The sequence below is a fragment of the Dromiciops gliroides genome, chromosome 1, assembly GCF_019393635.1.
Source record: "Dromiciops gliroides isolate mDroGli1 chromosome 1, mDroGli1.pri, whole genome shotgun sequence".
Taxonomy (NCBI): Eukaryota; Metazoa; Chordata; class Mammalia; order Microbiotheria; family Microbiotheriidae; genus Dromiciops; species Dromiciops gliroides.
The window spans coordinates 11,774,094-11,794,244 of record NC_057861.1 but is presented as its reverse complement, the minus strand read 5'-3'; positions in this window follow the sequence as shown (position 1 = coordinate 11,794,244).

The following is a 20,151-nucleotide window of genomic DNA, read 5'->3' as shown; positions in this document are numbered from 1 at the left end:
GAGCTGAAGCCACATTTGGATCTGAGCCGGCTGAGACAAGTGCTCTCTAACAACCACTTTGAGGGAGTCCCCTCTCCCCATTAACCAAGGGGGGTAGAAGAGATAGTATGCCCTGGTTCAGGGGCATGATCTGTACTTTGGTTCATGCTAGAAACGTTCCAATGTAAAAGCTAATTGGTATTAATTGATTAATTTATATTGATGAAAAAGAACTGGTTAAATTGATAGGAGACCACTGAATCAATGACATCAATGGTATCCATGAGGTATTAATTGGCACTGATTGATATTGGGGAGAACAGAATAAAATCAGGTCTTGAGATGATAGCATCAGAAAGCTCCCATGAAGATAATTAGAAGATAGTATGGCAGTAATTAGGCATAGACCAATGTCTTACACCATATACCAAAAAAGGTCAAAATGGGCATATGATTTAGACATAAAGGGTGATATCATAGGCAAATTAGGAGAGGAAGGAATAGTTTACCTCTCAGATCTATGGAGAGGAGAAGAATTTATTTACCTAGCTGCCCCCTTGATTATATTAAATTAAACAGTTTTTGTACAAACAGAAGCAATGCAGCCAGGATTAGAAGGAAAGCAGAAAACTGGGAAACAATTTTTGCAGTCAGTGTTTCTGATAAAGGCCTCATTTCTAAACTATATAGGGAGGGGGGGACAGCTAGGTGGCACAGTGGATAAAGCACCAACCCTGGATTCAGGAGGACCTGAGTTCAAATCCAGGCTCAGACACTTGACACTTAACTAGTTATGTGACCTTGGGCAAGTCACTTAACCCCAAATGCCTCACAAAAACAAAAAAAACAAAATAAAATAAATTATATGGGTGTGGGGGGGAGCAGCTAGGTAGCATAGTGGATAAAACACTGGCCCTGGATTCATGAGGACCTGAGTTCAAATCTGACCTCAGATACTTGAAACTTAACTAGCTGTGTGACCCTGGGCAAGTCACTTAACCCACATTGCCCTGCATAGAAAAAGAAAATATATAGGGAAATAAATTTTTTGTTTGTTTTTTGGTGAGGCAATTGGGGTTAAGTGACTTGCCTAGGGTCACACAGCTAGTGTTAAGTGTCTGAGGCCAGATTTGACCTCAGGTCTGCCTGACTCCAGGGTCGGTGCTCTATCCACTGCACCACCTAGCTGCCCTGTATAAATCAAAAATTTAAGAATACAAGTATTTCCCAATTGAGAAATGGTCAAAGGATATGAACAGGCAGTTTTCAGATGAAGAAATCAAAGCTATCTATTGCCATGTGAAAAAAATGCTCTAAATCACTATTGATTAGAGAAATGAAAATTAAAACAACTCTGAGGTACCACCTAACACCTATCGGATTGGCTAATATGACAAAAAAGGAAAATAATAAATGCTGGAGAAACTGTGAAAAAATTGGAACACTAATGCATTGTTGGTGGAGTTGTAAACGGATCCAGTTATTCTGGAGAGCAATTTGGAACTATGTACCCAAAGGGCTTTGGGGCTGTCCATACTCTTTTTTTTTTTTTAGTGAGGCAATTGGGGTTAAGTGACTTGCCCAGGGTCACACAGCTAGTAAGTGTTAAGTGTCTGAGGCTGGATTTGAACTCAGGTACTCCTGACTCCAGGGCCGGTTCTCTATCCACTGCGCCACCTAGCCGCCCCTGTGCATACTCTTTAACCCAGTAATACAACTACTAGATCTGTATCTCAAAAGAGATCATACAAAAGGGAAAAGGACCCACATGTACAAAAATATTTCTAGCATCTTTCTTTGTGGTGGCAAAGAATTGGAAATTGAGCTGATGCCCATCAATTGGGGAATGGCTGAACAAGTTGTGGTATATAATATAATGTAATGCTATCGTGCTATAAGAAATGATGAGCAGGGAGATTTCAGAAAAAACTGGAAAGATTTAAATGGACTGATGCTGAGTAAAGTGAGCAGAACCAAGAGAACATTGTACACAGTAACAGCAACATTGTGTGATGATCAACTGTGATAGACTTAGCTCTTCCTAGAAATACAATGATCCAAGACAACCCCAAAGGACTATGATGGAAAATGCTCTCCACATCCAGAAAAACAAACTGTGGAATATGAATGCAGATTGAACCATACTGTTTCTATTTCTTTGGGTTTTTTCCTTTTTTTGAGATTTTCCCCTTTTGTTCTGATTCTTCTTTCACAACATGACTAATGCAGAAATATGTTTAATGTGATTGTATATATGTAACCTATATCAGATTGCTTTCTGTCTTGGGGAAGGGAAGGGAGGGAGGGAGAAAAATTTGGAGCTCAAAATCTTATAAAAACAAATTGAGGGGCAGCTAGGTGGTGCAGTGGATAGAGAACTGGCCCTGGATTCAGGAGGTCCTGAGTTCAAATTCAGCCTCAGACACTTGACACTTACTAGCTGTGTGACCCTGGGCAAGTCACTTAACCCCAATTGCCCCACCAAAAAAATAAAAAATGAAAACTATCTTTACATTTAACTGGAAAAAAATACTATTAAAATTGGAAAAAAGAAAACTCCCACCAAGTCCTGGAGCCCTTAGGCTTCCCTAAGGCTTCCCTCTGAGGACCTGGGCTGCTAATGGGAGTCACAAATTGCCACTTCTATGATAGAGGAATTCCAAGTCATTCCAGAAAGCATCAGAAAGTGATGTATGCTGACCCATTTATTACAGACTTTCCAAGTCTTTCTGTAAAAACATAAATTTTACCTTTTATGTCCCAGTAGGTGTCATTTAAAAATCCTCAATGATTTTCAGAAAATAGAAAATGTAGACACTTCATTCACTAGCATTTTGCCCTTTATATTCATAATACAAAAGTAGCAAGCTATGAGAGCCATAGCAATTGTAGCCTCTCAGTGTAATAAACCGTTACGGTTTACAAGTCACGTTAACAGAAAGATCTCCGTTCCACCATTTTCCCTTTGGCTTTTCTTTTTGCAATGAACATAAAATCTTCTGCCTGCAGTTTGGGGCTCAGCAAAGGAGAAAAAAGCCAGAACAGAAAATCCTGTAAGTAATATTCAACCAGGAAATGCAGAATAACCATCCCACCTCCAATGTCATGTGCATGGATCGCACAGTCTACAGACCCCCAGGGCCTGCAGAGAGTTCCTATTCATTTCAATATAAGCTCTCACTTCAGACCCTCACCTGGATTCCACAAAGGCATCCAGTGACATCCCTTTATCCTTTATCTTTTATCTTTTAAGTTGCTAGAGATTTTTCCAGTGTTAGTCACCAAAGAGGAGAGCTAGAAGGCATCTTAGGATGACTCAGCCCAAATTTCCCATTTTACAGAGGAAGGTCACACTTGGAATTAGTGGCAGAATCAGGAGCTCAGGTCTTCTGCCTCCCAGTACAGGATTTTTTTTTGGTTTTGTTTTGTTTTTCCTCCTCCCACGACATCACACTAATTGGCAAGATGGTGTAAATAATAATAACTAGCATTTAAATATGGGGCAGGTAGGTGGTACAATGGATGGAATGCCAGGCTTGGAGTCAGGAAGATCTACATTTAAATGTGGCTTCAGATACTTACTAGCTTTATGACCCTGGGCAAATCACTTCACCCCGTGTGCCTCAGTTTCTGTAAAATAAGCTGGAGAAGGAAGTGACAAACTACTCCAGTATCTTTGCAGAGAAAACCCCCAAATGGGGTCAGGGAGAGTTGGACATGACTGAAGGACAACCACAAAAGCATTTAAAGGTCATGTCTCCTTTGTTCCTCATAAGGACCCTGGGAAGTAGGTGCTGTTATTATCAACCCCATTTTACAGATTCAGAAAGGGAGGCCCAGAGCGGTTAGGTCACACATATCTCAAATCCCCTCCTATGCATCGCCTAGCCGTGCGACCCATGGGGTAGATTGTTGCTTCCATCCTAGGTCACACAGCTAGTGTACATATAGGGTGGGATTTAAAATTGGATCTTTTTTACTCCAGTGAACCCCAAGCTGTCACAATGTATTAGTGCTCCCAATATCTTCCCCCCTCTTTTTTTGTGGGGCAGTGAAAATTAAGTGACTTTCCCAGGGTCACACAGCTAGTAAGTTTCAAGTGTCTGAGGTCAAATTTGAACTCAGGTCCTCCTGAATCCAGGCCTGTGCTTTATCCACTGCACCACCTAGCCACCCCTTCCAAATATCTTTCTAGGGAGGAACATCCTATTTTTTTTAAGGCTTTGAAATTGGTGGTGAAATAGGGTGTGTGTGTGTGTGTGTGTGTATGAGAGAGAGAGAGAGAGCGAGAGAGAGAGAGAGACACAGAGAGAGAGAGATAGACAGAGAGAAAGAGAGCGAAAGCAAGAGAGAGAGAGGGAGGGAGAGAGAGATGCACATGCTGATGGGTAATAGTAGACTTCTCTTCTACTTCCTGAGCATTCTGATCACTTCTAGCCATGCCTCCTCCTTTCCTTTCCTCCGTGAAATGCTCCCCATGCCTGAGGACAATCATGGCAGCTGTGCTAGGAGCTTGGCCAGCAAGTGGTTCCTTAAATTAGATTGCTCAACAGTCCAACAGGGGAGGAATGGAGCTTGCTGACAGGTCTTCCTGCCTCTTTTTTTTCCCTACTCCATTCTCCAATTCTAACCATGGCCAGAATAATCTTTCTTAGGCATTAATCTAGTCAGGACACTCCTCTGATCAAAAAACCTCAGTGGCTCCCTCTTGTCTCTTGAATAAAGTTCAAACCTTGTCTGCCTGTCACTTCCTCAAGCACATTCCCAACCTGGTGTCACCCTAACTCTTCAGCCTTATCTTATATTGTTCCAGGCCATATGCTCTGGGTACTTGCCATGCCAGGCAGCTCCTTGTACCTGCCTCTAGGCTCTGGAATACCCCCTTCCCACCCCACCTTGTCTGCTGAATTCTTACGTAACCTTCAAAGCCTGACTCAGAGCTCACTTTGTTGGGTAACCCCCTAATTCTCTTATCAGAAAATAACATGGAGAATGGGAGCTCCTTGTGAGTAGAGATGATTTCATTCTTTGTATTTGCATGTGGCACAGTGCCTGGAACATAGTAGGTGTTTAATAAATGATTTCTTTATTGATTAGATATTTATCTGTGTTTACATTTCAGCCCCTGCCCCAAAACTGTGAATTCCCTGAGAGCAGGGACCCCCCCTTTATATGAACTGTGTAACTCCCTTAGCACCTGGCGCATAGTAGGTGCTTAATAATTTATTGGTTGATGGATATTTATCTGTGTTTGGGTCTCTCCCCCCACCCCCCAGACTGTGAGTTCCTTGAGAGGATGGACCATCTCTTTTCTAAATTGTGTATCTATCTCTCTTAGCGCCCAACTCATGGCTTTGTGGTAAGTTCTTCATAAAAATTGGTTGTATACTATGGCTGGAAGTATTGAGGGGAGACCAAATTGGTAAATGATGCTGGTGTTGCTAATGAGGGTCAGCGCCAGGAAGCCAGAAGCCTTGGGTGTCTCAGCGGTGGCTGGGGCTGAGACCACTAGGAGGTGGGGCTGCTTAGACAGGCAAGAGATTTGGGCGGGGAAGCAAAAGTCCCGAGATGTCCTCAGCTCAGATGGAGATGACCTCTGTGATCTAGTTTGTTCTAGGGAGCATCCAGATGTGTGTTGTCAGGCTAGGGCCTTACTAGCACCTTCACAGAGCCTTGGGAGGGTCAATGTTCCTTGGCCTGAGAGTCTTTGGTACCCTGAAGTCCAGCTCATCCCTAGGGCAGGGGATAGAACTGACTTTACATTGGGCCCAGCCCTGGCAGTTTCTTTTTTTTTTTTTTTTTAGTGAGGCAATTGGGGTTAAGTGACTTGCCCAGGGTCACACAGCTAGTAAGTGTTAAGTGTCTGAGGCCGGATTTGAACTCAGGTCCTCCTGACTCCAGGGCCGGTGCTCTATCCACTGCACCACCTAGCCGCCCCATGCCCTGGCAGTTTCTAATCCCACACCCCTCCCAACTAGAAACGGTTATAGGCCCCAGGGTGTTCATGTCAGGAGCCACAATTTACTGGTCAATCATGATCAACTGGTTGTCTAGTCATCCATCAGTCACTCACCACAGAGTATGATTAAACATCATTATTGAATTCTACCCCAAGCAGAAAAAGCTCTGGGAACTCCCTGCAACAATACAGATCGGATGGATAATTGTTGGTCTTGGTCCTAAGCCCATGACTTAGTATACAAGCCCTATGCAAGAGCTCTTAACCAAGGATCCATGGACTTTTCCCCCTAAATCTATTTTGATAACCACATTTCAATATAATAGGCATCCTTTGTCATTCTCTGTATCGGATTTTGTTCACTTTAAAAAACATGATTCTGAGAAGGTGTCTGTGGGTTTCACTAGACTGACTGTCAGAAGGGTCTATAAGAAGGTTAAGATCTCCTGCTGTAGGGGGGCAGCTAGGTGGCACAGTGGATAGAGCCCTGGCCCTGGATTCAGGAGGACCTGAGTTCAAATCCAGCCTCAGACACTTGACACTTACTAGCTGTGTGACCTTGGGCAAGTCACTTAACCCCAATTGCCTCACCAAAAAACAAAACAAAACAAAACAGATCTCCTGCTATAGGGAGTTGCCTGAGGCCCAGAGAAGTTAATTGACTTGCCCAGTAAGTTCCAGAGGCAGGATTTGAACCCAGGTCTTCCTGGGTTACCCTAACCCTAACCATAATTCTATTTCTAATCCTCATTCCATTTCTAACCTTTAACTTCAGCATTCCAGTTACTTCTCCATGTAACCTCCCATTAAATATCAGAAGTTATTTATCTACAAAACCCAGTACTTTCATGACTGTGAAAAGAATCATATAAACCCCTGTTCATGTGACTTTTCCTTCAAAAAGGATTCTTTGCAAATTTTCATGGGAAAAATCCTGCATTGCTTAAAATGTGTGCTTCGAAAACAATTCAAAGAATCTGCATATTCTCAAATGTTCCTTGTGGTTAGGCACGTTTACTAAATCTGTCTCACCATTATAGACTGCCAGATTCTTTATGACTTATGAAAGACTAAACATCGTGTGTGTGTGTGTGTGTGTGTGTGTGTGTGTGTGTGTGTGTGGGTGGGTGGGTGTGTGGGTGTGTGGGTGTGTGGGTGTGTGGGTGTGTGGGTGTGTGTGTTGGGACAGGAGGGGATGGTCCTACCATGTGAGAAGGCAAAAGATTAGTGGCTTGTTGTCTTTCTGTCTCCATTGACTGTGTATACTTGTCCACCTAGACAATGCCATTAAAAATTATATGTGAAAGGGAGGCACCTTAATCAATCAATCAATATAAATGATTAGGTGTGGAAAATGAATTTATACCTGTGACCCCTCTATCAGGTTTGAATTCCTCTTTAATTTGATTAAGAATGAGCAGGCAGATTTCAGAGAAACCCAGAAGGACTTGCATGAACTGATGATGACTGAGATGAGTAGAACCAGGAGAACATTGTACACAGTATCATCAACATTATGTGTTGATCAACTGTGATAGACTTGATTCTTCTCAGCAATACAATGGTCCAAGATAGTTCCAAAGGACTCATGATGGAAAATGCTTTCCAAATCCAGAAAGAAAAAAAAAAAGAACTGTGGAATCTAGATGTAGATTGGACCATACTATTTCTCTTCTTTTTGGTGCTGTTGTTTTTCTTTTTTGAGGTTTTTCCTTTTTGCTCTGGTTCTTCTCTTATAACATGACTAATGCAGAAATATGTTTAATGTTATTGTACATATATAACCAATATCAGATTACTTGCTGTCAGGAGGGGAGGGGAGGGAGAGAGAAAAATTTGAAACTAGAAATTTTATAAAAACAAATGTTGAAAACTATCTCTACATGTAACTGGAAAATAATAAAATACTTTTATAATTTTTTTTTAAAAGAATGGAACAGACATACTTTTAGGGATTTTAAAAAGTAGAACCACGTTCAGTCCATCAGTCAATAAGCATTTGTTAATCACAGACAACACGATCTCTCCTGATGAAGAGAATTCAGCTATGGATTCTAGAAAACCACTGATTATTGGCACCCAGAAGAGAGCTACACTTAAGGAAAGCCTCATGAGGAAATCATAGAGAAAGACACTCAGTACAGGACTTGTAACCTACCCCTTTGCCACATGTGTGCCTCGTTACCTTTAGGCCCAATTCCCCCAAGAACCTTATTGGGTTTGGAAAAAATATACCCTTGGTTTTTGAAGAGGGAGTGGTTTGTATCAATTGGTTTTTACTAACATTGTTTTTTGTTTTGTTGTTGTTGTTTTTCGGGGCAATGAGGATTAAGTGACTTGCTCAAGGTCACACAGCTAGTAAATGTCAAGTGTCTGAGGCCGGATTTGAACTCAGGTCCTCCTGAATGCAGGGCTGGTACTTTATCCACTGTGTCACTTATCTGCCCCCTTGTTTTTTGTTTTTTTTTTGAGACTGGGTATCACTATCTTACCTAAGTGTCAAATAGAGAAGCCATTCACTGGCCCAGCTCTTCTGCTGATTAGCATGGAAGTTTTGATCAGCTCTATTTCCACCTTGGATCAGTTTAGGCAGCTCCATGGGGCTTATGATCTCATGTTATTGGTGCTGAGCTTAGCACTGACATCTGAACGTAATCTGCTTTAGCCCTACTACATTTCAGAATTCCCAAACTCAAGTGATCCACACCTGGCTGATTATTAGTTGGAAGCACATTTATGGGGGCTTATGAGCACTAGAAACCTATGCTTTTCACAATTATCCCATGAACCCTGAGAGTAGGAATAGTGAGACTCCAACCTGAGAGTACAAGTATCCGTTTTGGGGAGTGCCTTCAAAGGGTCTGCTATACCTTGTGGACTTTGGCTGGGACAATTTTGGGGACCTTCATCTTTGCAAGGAGCTAGTGGAGAGATTCTTTACCTGTGATTTTTATTTGTTGGAGAACTTAGTTTGCAGGGATTCAATAGAGAAAAATTAGCATTTTTCTTCTTTTATTTTAGGCTATAATCAGATGGAGTGTTTTCTTGTGTGTTTCCTTTACAAGTCAGAATAGACTTTTTGAGATAATTTTTGCTTGTTTGAATGGTTAAGTACTAATATCTGTTGTTTTACTGGGAACTAATAATATGTGTGGCTTATTCATGCTACCAGTGGCTCGCTATCATCCCCCGGATCAATGAATCAAATCAAATCAAATCCACTATTTAGTATTCCAATCCCTTTATAACCTGTCCCTGCCACCTTTCTAGTCTTCTTCTATTTTGTTTCACTACATGTTTTTTGAGATCCAGTGATACTGGCTTCCTAATCTCACAAAACACTCAATTTCCCAACTCTGGGCATTTGCACTGGCTGTGCCCCATGCCTCCCCATCTCATTTCTGCCTTTTGGTTTCTCTGTCTTTCTTCAAGTCCCAGGTAAAATCCCACCTCCTACAAGAAGTCTTTCTTTCTTTCTTCCTTCCTTTCTTTCTTTCTTTCTTTCTTTCTTTCTTTCTTTCTTTCTTTCTTTCTTTCTTTCTTTCTTTCTTTCTTCCTTTCTTTCTTTCTTTCTTCCTTTCTTTCTTTCTTTCGAGGCAATTGGGGTTAAGTGACTTGCCCAGGGTCACACAGGCAGTAAGTGTTAAGTGTCTGAGGTCGGATTTGAACTCAGGGCTGGTGCTCTATCCACTGCACCACCTAACTGCCAGATAAGAAGTCTTTCTAATCAAACAAACTAACCATGTCCCTGAGGGCTTTAAATACTGGTAGAGATTTCAGCTGTTGCTCAGTTCAGAGTAGTCTGTTCAAGTGGGGAACAAATCCATCGGTGGAAGACTAAATTCAGGTGGTAAGGATTCCAAGTCCTTCAGAGGAAATGACTCTTGGGAAAAGGAAAGCTTTTCCCCCTCTATCTTCTCTACACCTCTCTCCCCCACTTCCCCCTGATCATTGGTCATATTATTGGAGAGACTAGGCCAGTAGGAGACAAAGCATCCAGCTGAGAGAGTAAAAGGACACACACCATGGACAAGTATGGTGGTAGAAAGATAGAAAGCAGCCTGAGAAAGAATGGCTCCTCGTGGAGGTGAGCCAGCTATGGGCTCTACAGAGCCCTGGGAGCTGAGCAGAGAGCCATATGGGAGAGGAGCTTCATTAGTACTCTACAAAGGTTGAAAAGGACCTCCAGTGACTAGAAGTCATCCTTACACGTATGCCTCACCACTATTCTTTATGCCCACTCTCCACAGGGACCTTGTGTGTGCCACCAGTTTGCAGGGAAAGTTTTTACACCTTCTCTTTTTGTTATACCTTTTCAATGAATACCTTTCCTTGAAAGCTAATTAAGTCTGGCTAACTATAAACAGGGATCATACTGGTGGGGGCTTGTGACCAATAGAATAGTACTAAAACCCCACAGCTCCTCAGGATTATACAGTAGAACCCTGAAGGGAGAAGTAGTTAGCTCTCCACTGGGAATGCTAACCTTTTAGTGTGTGTCCAGCTGAGGTAGTGACCGCAGAGGGCATGCTGTGAATTTTTTCTTTACTAAGTGCAAAACCATATCAGTTAAATCTCTAGAAAAAAATACATCACATGGGTACTGGGATTCCCTTACTGAAACTTATTTAAACAAACCTATGCCCTTCCTGAATACAGGGACTTGTGGCCACATCACTGGGAGGGTTTAAGTCTGGGGGGGGGGAGAACAAACAAACAATAGACCCATTCTCCCTGGAAAGTGTGCAGTAGCTATCCAGGCTAAAAGAAAAACACTTGGGAAGATACGTGAAGGACTTGTGCCTCTGAATGGAAAGTCCAGCCATGCCCCACCTCTTTCCTTACTTGCAGCCAAGAAGATTCTGCTCAAAAGAAAGGGGGAAAGAATAGATGAACAACACACTCATTCTTGCAGAAAGGCCTGTGATTGCCTGGAACAGCTCTCTAACTCTGCGCCCAGACAGATAAACCTAAACAAACCAGCCCTTCCACAACAGAGAATGGATTCAGATCTTCTATGATCTCTTGTCAGCCCCAAAGAAATAGAATGCAGCTCCAGTCAAGCAGCCATAGAACAGAAACAGAGTAACAGGAAGAACCTGAAAACACCCCTACCAACAATCCACAAAGCAACAGGGGAAATCCACGTCTTGGGAAATACGGTGTCCGTGGGCAGCCACTGTCTCCAGCTCCGTAATAGAGATTTTAAAGAAATCTGTTGTTGCTGAGTCGCTTCAGTCAGATCTGACTTTCTGAGACCCCATTTGGGGTTTTCTTGGCAGAGATACTGGAAAGGTTTGCCATTTCCTTCTCCAGCTCATTTGACAGGTGAGGAAACTGAGGCCAGCAGGGTAAAGCGACTTGTCTATGCTCAGACAGCTAGTAAGGGTCTGAGGCTAGATTTGAACTCAGGTCCTCTTTACTCCAGGGCTGGTGTTCTTTTTTTTTTTTTTTTTAGTGAGGCAATTGGGGTTAAGTGACTTGCCCAGGGTCACACAGCTAGTAAGTGTTAAGTGTCTGAGGCTGGATTTGAACTCAGGTCCTTCTGAATCCAGGGCCGGTGCTCTGTCCACTGCGCCACCTAGCTGCCCGGTGTTCTTACCTCAAATCTAATATCGGGAGGGGGATCTAGGGATGGAAGCAGTTTCCCCTAATTTCCCTGTATTTAGGATATTCCACTTCGGATAAAAAATCCAGATAACCCACATAATCATAATTTAAAATACAAGTCAGTAAAAAGTTTATTCCATGCATCAAGTTACAAGTTTAGGCAGGGGGAAGCGACAGTTGAAAATAGACAAGTATGTTTCTATAGGGCAAAAGGGCTTCTGAATAGGAGACATGTCTCACAGAAAGTGCTTTGGGTTCATAACCAAGTAGCCACTGACCTTAGGGAAAATCTGTGTTCCAGGGGAAGGGGCAGGGCCTTTGTAATCTGCTGGTCTGATGTTGACCTGGGGAAATTTTAGGACAGATTCTACTTGTTCTTTGGCCTGGGGCAAGAACTGGGGTAAAGAGAGGTGAGATATAGAGATTATGCATGACTGGTCATTTAACACTGAACAGGCTGCTTATTCTAAATGACATCAGTCATGTCAATAAGGGAGATGCCATAAATACTTCATGCATATGGGCCCTTTCTCCCTTTCTCTGATTTCTTTAGAGTATTGACCTAGTAGTAGTATCAAAGGGTCAAAGGTATGCACAGTTTAATAGCTCTTCAGGGATAGTTGCAAATTGCTGTTCAGAATGGTTGGGCCAGTTCACAGCTCTATTAGCAGTTCATGAATGCATCTCTTTTCCCACAACTGCTCCAGCATTTATCATTTCCCTTTTTTGTTAACCTGGTCAATCTGATGAGTATAAGGTGATAGCTCAGAGTTATTTTCATTTCTCTAATCAGTAGAGTTTTAGAGCATGTTTTAAATATAGCTATTAATAGCTTGGCTTTCTTCCTCTGAAAACTGCTTGTTCATATACTTTGATAATTTATCAATCAGGAAATGGTTCTTATTCTTATAAATTTGAATCAGCTCCTTGAAAATCTTAGAAATGAGACCTTTATCAGAGAAACTTGCTAAAAAGATCCTCCCATTTCCTGCTTCTCTTCTAATTTTACCTGCACAATATTTTTATATATTGTGTCCTAACCTGTTTTACTAATCAACCCCTGTATTTCTTATCTAATACCAACTTGTTTTCATGACTTAATGCTTTAATGTCATATAGTTTGAGAGCTGATACTGCTAGGCCCCCTTCCTTCCCACTCTTTTTTTTTTTTCCCCAGTGAACTTCCTTGATATTCTTGAACTTTTGTTCCTCCGGATCAATTTTGTTATTTTTTTCTAGCTCTGTAGAGTAATCCTTTGATAGTTTGGTATGGCACCGAATAAGTCGATCAATTTAGGTAGCATTATTGTTTTTACTACATTGGCTTAGCCTACTCATGAACGTTTAATATTTTCCTATGATTTAGATCTGGCTTTATTTGTGTGAAGATGTGGCCATTACAGAGTTGTCTTCCTCCATTAGACTGTGAGCTCCTTCAGAGCAGAGACTGGATTGTTTTTATTTGTTTAATGCTGTCTTTACATCCCAAGCTCAGCACAGTGCCTGATGCATAGGAGATGCTTAGTGAATGCTAGCTGACTGACTAATCTATATATCCTGACACAGTGGTCTTCCCCTTGAATATCTGCCCCATTTCACCAAATGCCTGGGCTAATGCAGTAGCCAAACACATCTTCCCAGTTCTACTCTCTTCATCTCGCCAAGCCTTCCATCATATTGTTGCCAGAATAATCTTTCTTATGTGTACCCAGATCTAGTCATGTCCTGTCTATGCTCAGAAGTCTTCACTGGTGCCTTGCTGCCTTCTGAGGCCATTGGCCAAAAGCTCCCTCTTCTCCCTTCTTCTTCATCCCCTATCACTTAGATGTCTTTGGTCATTGTCTTCTCCTTCATTGTAAAGTGGCCTTACTCCTTACCAGGGCTAACTGCAGAAGCGATCCCATTCCATCCATCTTTAACCATAGCTGGGCCCCAGGAGTCTCTGCTAGGCTCAGTTCTTTACTCCCTCTATACTTACTGCTTCACTTGGTGATCTCATCAGTTCTCACAGATTTAATTACTGTCTATGCCAATGATTCTCAGATCTACCTATCCTGCCCTGACCTCTCTACCGACCTCCATTCTCACGTCTCCAACTGCCTTTCAGACATTTTGAACTGGATGTCCGGTAGACATCTTTTTTTTTCTCTTTTTTGTGGGTCAATGAGGGTCAAGTGACTTGCCCAAGGTCACACAGCTAGCAAGTGTCAAGTGTCTGAGGTCGAATTTGAACTCGAGTCCCCCTGAATCCAGGGCTGGTGCTTTATTTACTGCGCCACCTAGCTGCCCCTTTCGGCTCTTTTTGTCTCCTCAGTGCTCCCACTCACTTAGCATAGTGCCTGGCTCAGAGTAGCTGCTTAATAAATGTTTAATGATTGATGACTTAATCTAGCTAAAGTCTAGCAATTCCCCTCCTCCCACCCCATACACAGCATTCAAGATCTTAAATTGGCCTGATCCCACCTCACTTTATTCCACATGACCTTTTTCTATGTTAAGAGGCTGCATGGTGTGGTGGGCGAAGGGCCATCTTCAGAGCCAGGAAGACTGGGTTCAGATCCCATCTTAGACACTAGTTGTGTGACCCTGGGCAAGTCACTAATGTCTCATCAACTCTTTTTTTTTTTTTTTTTTAGTGAGGCAGTGGGGTTAAGTGACTTGCCCAGGGTCACACAGCTAATAAGTGTTAAGTGTCTGAGGCTGGATTTGAACTCAGGTACTCCTGACTCCAGGGTCGGTGCTCTAGCCACTGTGCCACCTAGCTGCCCCATATCAACTCTTTATAGAAATTCTTAACCCAGGGCCCATGAAATTAAAAAAAAAAGATTCTGATACCTGTATTTCTGTATGGTTTCCTTTGTACTCCTATATATTTTATTTTACACATTTAAAAACAGACAGCGTCATATTACCCCTGTCTTTGTTAGTCTCCTCGTGTAAGAATGTGTGGTCTAGTGATCTGTGGGAATGTCTAATCTCCCAACTAGACTGGGGGCTCAGGGGGAAAGCAGGTCTTATCTATTTCCCTCAGCACCCTGCATAGTAATCTGCACACAGCAGGTGCTCCATAAATGCTTGCAATAGTTTCAGAGGATTTGCATTTGTACCTGAAGAGAATACACTTTCTTTTGGCCAAGTATTGGAGGAGGGACTAAATCCAGCTTTTCTCACCTGTTTCTGCCAACCAAAGGGGCAGCCTCTGAGCTTTGCTGCTCAGATGGAAAGTTATTTTTAAATGTTTGAAACTGTGCATTTTAAAGAATATTATGGCACCCCGAAGGCCAATAGCACAATCGCTACAAATTTAATAAGTAATTAAGTATCTTGAGATTGGATGCAAATTCATTTGAGAGGCAAAATGTTTCTGTAATGCAGACATGTCCCTCTAATGGATTGAGATCCAGATGCCACTGCCTCATTTGCCAGGGTGGATGCAGCATTAGACTGTCAGTCCCCTGCTGTTTATCATTATTTAGTATTATTAGAGGTTATAAGCATACATAGTGCTTTGGAAAGGGGTGGGAAGGTAGGAAGTTGGGAGAGGCATAGAGCCTCTGCATAGAGTCTTTGCCCTGAATATCTGAAGTGGGAGAGTGGAAGACTGGAGATGACAATGAATGAAGCCTCCAGATCCTGATGATGAAGAAACTCTTAGATGTGCCTGCCCAAAGGACTCTCCTCATACATTTGAGTGTTTTCCTCCCTCCCTCCTTTCCCTCCGTCCTATCTTGCTCTCTTCTTTCCTTTCCTTCTTCCCTTCCTCCCCTCCCTTCCCTCCATCTCCTCCCTCTTTTCCTTTCCACTCCCCTTCTTCCCCTCTTCCTTCTCTCCCTCCCTTCCCTCTCCCTCCCTTCATCCTTCCCTTCTGTCTCCTTCCTTCTTAGCTTCCACTCCTCCTTTCCCTCTTCCTTCCCTCCCTCTCCTTTCCCTTCCTTCCTTTCCTCCATACTTCATTCCTTCCTTTTTCCTTCCCTCTTTCTTTCCCTCCACCCTTTCTTCTCCCTCACCTCCCTCCTTTCCTTTCCACCCTCCATTCCTCTTCTCCCTCCATCTTTTCCTTCTTCCTCCCTTCATCCTTCCTTTCCTTCTCCTTCCTCTTTTCTTACCTTCCATTCCTCCTCTCCCTTTCTTCCCTCTCCCTCTCATCATCCTCCCCTTCTGTCTCCTCCCTCTTTTCTTGTCTTCCATTCCTCCTCTCTCTGTTCCTTCCCTCCCCCTTTTCCTCCTTCCTTTCCCCCACACTTTTTTTTCTTTCTTTCCTTCCTTCCTTCCTTCCTTCCTTCCTTCCTTCCTTCCTTCCTTCCTTCCTTCCTTCCTTCCTTCCTTCCTTCCTTCCTTCCTTCCTCCCTCCCTCCCTCCCTCCCTCCCTCCCTCCTTTCAACTATTTTGCCTGATCCCATCACTGAAATCTTTGGCCTGCTCAGTTTCCAGCCTAGGCATGTTTGCCCCTCCTTAGGAAGTCTGGTGGCCTCATGGTGCTGGAGCTATGCATAATGGCAAGAGATCAACTCTAGCCCTACTATAGCTGAGAATCCCTGAGTTCAAGTGATCCCCCAGCCCCACTATCCCCAGCAACAGAGATTATAAGCATTCCTGGGTCTCAAGTGTCTTTTATGAGCTTATGTCAATTGAGCTCCTTTGGCTTATAATCAGACTTTCATTAGTGGTCATCATCCCCCTTGAAAACATCTGATTAGCAATTTGAATACACAGTTTCCTCAGAAATAGCAACAATAACACAAATTGCATTTCCTAAGTCAATAGGGGTCAAATTCAATAGTGCCCATAAATCCTCAACCTTTCTGTTGTCCTTCTTCCTAAGACAACTTAACGTGTAGATTGTAGCAGGGATTGAAAGCCTCACAGGGACAGCAATAGGCTGCAGTACTCCATGGTCGCCACTTAAGGAGTGGATGAGGCCACTTCGAGGTTCCAGGACTTTGACTTGTAAGTCATTAGATGTCTTTGTCCAGAAGCATCACGACTCTAACAGATATGGCTGGTGTGGTACGGCCTGAGCTTCAGAATACAGCAAGGCAGTCTCTGGTTAGTGATGGTCTCTGCGTCCTAATGTTTGGCTTTCAGGATGCATACGCATTTGTTGATGTTCCCCTAGGGCCATAACTCTGGCCCCATATGGACACCATTTGTCTGTTTACCTAACCAAGGCATATTTCATTGTATATCTATCTGAAAATTACCATTTTGTCTGTTTATGTCTAGATTATGCCATGCATGATAATATCAGTTTACAAGACTACAGAAAACCAGGGTTTATTCTTGGGTCAATATTTATTATTTTCTTTTCCCTTACCCATAGTCTTCTAGATAAAGAAAGACTAAGTCTCATGTAATCACAATAAGAGTCAGAATTTTCTTGGCCTTTCAATTCCAAAGACAGCAAAGTTTCATTCTAGGGTAATGTAAGCAGTTGGGAGTTTCTCTTCTTATGAAGAAATACTGAAGAATAGTCTTTTATTGATATCTAAAATGGACATGGAGTGTTTAACCCAAGATTTGGAAGCAAAAGAACTGGGTTCCAATGGGGGAGACATGGGGTCATGTGAGAAAAGGCTGGGGATTTTAGAGGATGGCAAGCACAAAATGAGTCACCTTGGCAGCCACAAAAGCTAACACAATGCTGGGCTGCATTGAGGAGCGGTGCCTGGAATGAGAAGGGCGATGATCCTGCTGTTTTCTACCTCGATTAGACCACATGTGGGGCATCTTGTTCGAGATACCACATTTTAGAAAAGACATTAACAAAATGGAGGACAAGCAGGTTGGTAAAGGAACTGGAAACCATAACATGAAGAAACGGGCAATGTTGGCTCTGGAGAAAACTCAGGGAGGGGCACGGCGATTGTCTTCAAGAATTTGAAAGAGTTCATCATATGAAAGAGGTATTTGTTTGACTTTTTTTTTGCTTTGCTATAGAGAGCAAAACTAGGAGCAATGGATGGAAGATAAATGCAGGTTTCCTCTCAACTGAGCTTTTCAAGGGAATGTCGGACGGTTAGGGCTGTTGTGAGAGGGGATTGTTTTGTTCATGGATGGGTCGGACCAAGTGGATCTGAAGTCTTTTCCAGCAGTGACTATGCTCAAGACCTTTCCCTTTCTGACCCAGTTCCTGCCTCTATAAAATATCTAACGATAGCTCAAATTTATAAAAGATCATTATAGTTCAAAAGTTTTTTTATGTTCATTATCTCATTGGAGCCTCACAATGACCTTATTGTTCTTATTCTTTTGGACTCTATTTATTTATTTGTTTATTTGTTTGTTTGTTTGTTTATTTTTGTGGGGTAGTGAGGGTTAAGTGCCCAGGGTCACACAGCTAGTAAGTGTCAACTGTCTGAGGCTGGATTTGAACTCAGGTCTTCCTGAATCCAGGACCAGTGCTTTATCCACTGCGCCACCTAGCTGCCCCCTCTTTTGGACTCTAAACCCAACATACTTAAATAGGGATAAATAATGCCCACATCAGATAAGATAACCCTCACGGGCCATGAGGAGTCTTTTGTAAACCATAAAGCCCTGTAGAAATGTGAGCTGCTTTTGATACAAAATAAACATGAAAGAAATACAGACTTCTTGAAGCAAAAGGAGGATCTGTGATCTGTCTGTTCCGTCTTCTGTTAGTTAGGAAGCCAGTAATATAATAATCTATGTTCCACGAATTAATTTATTAAATTTGTGTTCCAACTCAGGTTATTTCAAACAAATACCATATGCCTTTGGGGGTCTCTTGGAAAGCAGGCTCCAGGTCAGACTGAGGGCATCTGAGTCACAGCTTTCCATCAGAGCTCAAGGCTCAAGGATGGACTAAATGATGGATGATTAAATAATAGCGGGGGGAAAAGGGCACAAGCCCCCGCTGATCACTGCTTCACTGGCAATGTGCAGGCTGTCTGTTGTCTTTTCCCCCTGGTACTTATTTCCTGCCATGCAGATTTGACAGTACCCAGCATGGTGCCTGGCATTTTGTAGGAACTCAGAAAATAGTTGAATAATTTTTCTGGTTATAATGCAGTATTACATCGATCCAATAGCCAATGAGAATCCTGGAAGCACAGAGGTAGGTAGAGAGCTTGAAGGCAGCACAAGATAATCTTGCTTCAATACTCACTTCTTGCGAAAGCTCTGTATTCATTTAATAAACATTTACTTAAGCTCCTAATGAGGGTCTGGTGCCACAAATCTAAAACAAACGCACAAATGCAAGTCTTCAAAAGACCTGTGAATTCAGCAGCATGCCCCCCTCCAGCAATCCAAAGCACAGCTAATGAGTGGATGGGGCAAAGAAGCTGGGGACCCAAGCTTTGGCTATCAGCCTCCCTAAGTTTAGTTAAGCTGGCACTTGGATGGGAGGATTCAATGAAATGATGCATGTCGAATGTGACATGGGCCTGAAAGCACTTTAGAAAGGTGAGCTCTGGTGTAGGCGCATTCAGAGATAGATGGACTTCAAGCCTATTTAGGTGGGAAGCACCTTCCCAAGTCTGTGCTTTGCTGGAATACAACCTTGGGAACATACTGTCACCTTCATGCCATCACGAGGCCTTGGAATCAGACTCTAGTGGAGGAAAGCACAGGGCAGGGGCCCACAATGCCATAGGAGGTGGTGCCTGACCTGCATCTAGAGGAAATGATAGGATTCTAGTGGGTGGAGATTGTTTTGTCTGAGCAATAGTAAGGAGGTGGGAAAGGTGGGGGATATTTGGGAACCCCTAAGAAGTCTGTAGGTCAGAGGGCAGAGCATGTGAAGAAGAGTGGTAAGGGATAAGGCTGCTAAGGCAGAATGAGCCAGATTCTACAAGCCTTCAAAGACCAGACTGTTTGGAGCAGGGCATTCGGCCAAGTGAATGTCATGTGGAGAGCTAGGCGATGGTGTGCGAGAGCAAGGAAAAGGATCCAAGGTCTGGGGAAATGAGCCTTGAGGAGGGCCAAAAGAGCAGGTCTGCAAAAAGAAAAGGGAGTTAAGACATCAGGGAGATAACGGGATAGTGGCTGCTGTTTGGTCCTTCTGAGGCTAGAATATATTGAAATCACATATTAGAGAGAACCTTGGTGGTGAAAAGATGTAGCATCCAGAAAAGAAAGAAAGAAAGGAAGGAAGGAAGGAAGGAAGGAAGGAAGGAAGGAAGGAAGGAAGGAAGGAAGGAAGGAAGGAAGGAAGGAAGGAAGGAAGGAAGGAAGGAAGGAAGAAAGGCCTTAGCATCTCTCCCCTTTCCCTCTCCCGACATCAAGGGTTGACAATTAATCTTCAGGGATGGTCCAAGGAGGACAAAGGAGAGGCACAACCTTTTGAGGCAGAAACCTATTCCCTAGGAACTTGACTTTGGTCATTGGAACAGCTGAATGGGGTGATGATATTCTGAACCTGTTATTTTTTTATTTGGCAATTTACTTTTTATGGTATTTGTCTACATAACTTTAAGTTGCTTTTGAATCCAAAACCCATTTCCATATCGATGAATTTTCCAATTGTTGCCTTTGTGATGCCCCAGAGTACATATGCAAAATGCCATGATGCACAAAATGGAAAATAAAATTGTTTCTGTTTGTAAGGAAGAATTCTTCCTCATAAAACCATCTCCTAA